We start from the raw sequence: 1,930 nt of genomic DNA, 5'->3' as shown, positions 1-1,930 counted from the left end.
GTCTCCTTTTAATCAAGCAGAGGGGGATATTACTTTAATGATAAATGAAACCTTTTATATTAAAAAGAGATCTTTAAGATTTAATTATTATCATTATTATTCTACGGAGAAACTTAAATATGCCCTTGTGGTGTATTCAGGTAAAACTGAGTTACCATTTGAAAATTGGGATAGGTCCCTTTAATAACACAGGTCTGCGAATTTAAACTTCATAAAAGTTGGTTTGGTTTTAATAGCACCCCAGTGGCACAGCGGCATGGCTGCGGACTTACAACACTAGAATCTGGGTTTCGATACCCGTGGTTGGCTGAGCACAGCTAGCCAATTGTGTAGCTTTGTACAAACAAACAATGGTTTTAATAACGGATTTGCCACAATTTAGCTACGCAGATTTCGAAAATAATAATAATATTTTTTTATCAGGTAAGGATTTTTTTACAAATCTGGAAGAAAACTTACTTAGATCAAATTATTATTTCGTTTACCACAATAAACATTTTATAATATTATGTTTGATAGCAAAAAAAAAAAAAAAAAAAATTCAAACAAGTTGAAGAAAAGGGAAGAACACTGATGTCGAACAAATAAACATTCTCATTCATCCTGATTTTGTGTGTTTGTGTGTGTGAAATCTACGTCTTTTGGTCTCAAAACTACGTGTTGTGGTCTTTCTTTTATGTATTGCGTTTGGAGCATCTCGTTTCAATGACCAGCAGTAAATAGCCATCATGCTGATGTTCCACCTTCCCTAATACCTCCCCTCCATTTCCCCGATGCCTTGATGAAACCTTTCCAGACGTTTCATGTTGAAAACAATCCCTATCATCATTTCTATTAGCATCAGATTCAGAATCAGATGAAACTATATCAAGAGACTCCAGTGGAGTAGATACAGTTACATCAGGCCCATGACCAACAGGTCTTATAGCAGATTGATGATACGGATAACAGATTCCTTTTTATTTCGAGTGTTGTAGCCTTGCACGTTACATGAGCAAAAATAGCAGTCATCTTCGTGGTTTATAGGCTCACGCCAAACCATTGGAATTCCAAAAGGGAAAGACTTTTTCTTACCTTTAGTCCATTGTCTCAACTCTTCGACACAAACAGTGCAAACTTTGTGCGAGCCCATGATTTGTATTGGTCCCCATGTTTTATTCCAAAATACGCGAATACGTTTTTTTTTTTACGAATTCTGTAATGTTTTGCCTTTGTTTCTTTACCACAAATATAACAGAATATGTTCAGATCATAATGTTTTGTTGCACGCACAAACAAATACTATCCAGAAATGACACGTTATGCGGCATGTTAACCGTAAATATACTAATGGTGTGTTTCTCGTGGGTTCTAGAACGATCGATAAGACTCTCACGTCCCGATTTCAATTAAAATGATTCACTTAATTAAGATTACATAATACATTCTATGAGAAATCTGTATGTGATGGAGAAAAATGGATATTATTTTTGGATTCAGCATACAGGAATTATTGTAGAACATGTAAAAATTTCAAGACAATAAAGCCATCGGCCAAGATAGTGGTTACGTAGTGACGCTAAATATCTGAATAACTGGGTTCTAGTAATAAAAGATTTGCATAGGCGAAAAAATTACAGTATGTAGAATAAAAGATAATAATGGTGACAAGCTCGCCAAATTAAAATAACTTTATTGTACGAAAACAACATTTCGGATAACGACTTTTTAATGGGTTTACAGTGAGAATCAAACCGTTAATAGAAAAGTTAGGGTAAAAGAAAAAACAACAAATAAGACTCAAGAACAAATTCTTATGATACTAAGATAAAAATAATAAATTATTCAGTAAGATGTAAAAAATATATAGTAAATAAACTAAATGAAGAAAAAGTAGAACATGAATAAAGACAACAATGTAAAGAAATGAAATCAATGAGAGAATGAACAC

The sequence above is a fragment of the Limulus polyphemus genome, unplaced genomic scaffold, assembly GCF_000517525.1.
Source record: "Limulus polyphemus unplaced genomic scaffold, Limulus_polyphemus-2.1.2 Scaffold399, whole genome shotgun sequence".
Taxonomy (NCBI): Eukaryota; Metazoa; Arthropoda; class Merostomata; order Xiphosura; family Limulidae; genus Limulus; species Limulus polyphemus.
Note: the sequence above shows the minus strand (reverse complement) of the source record.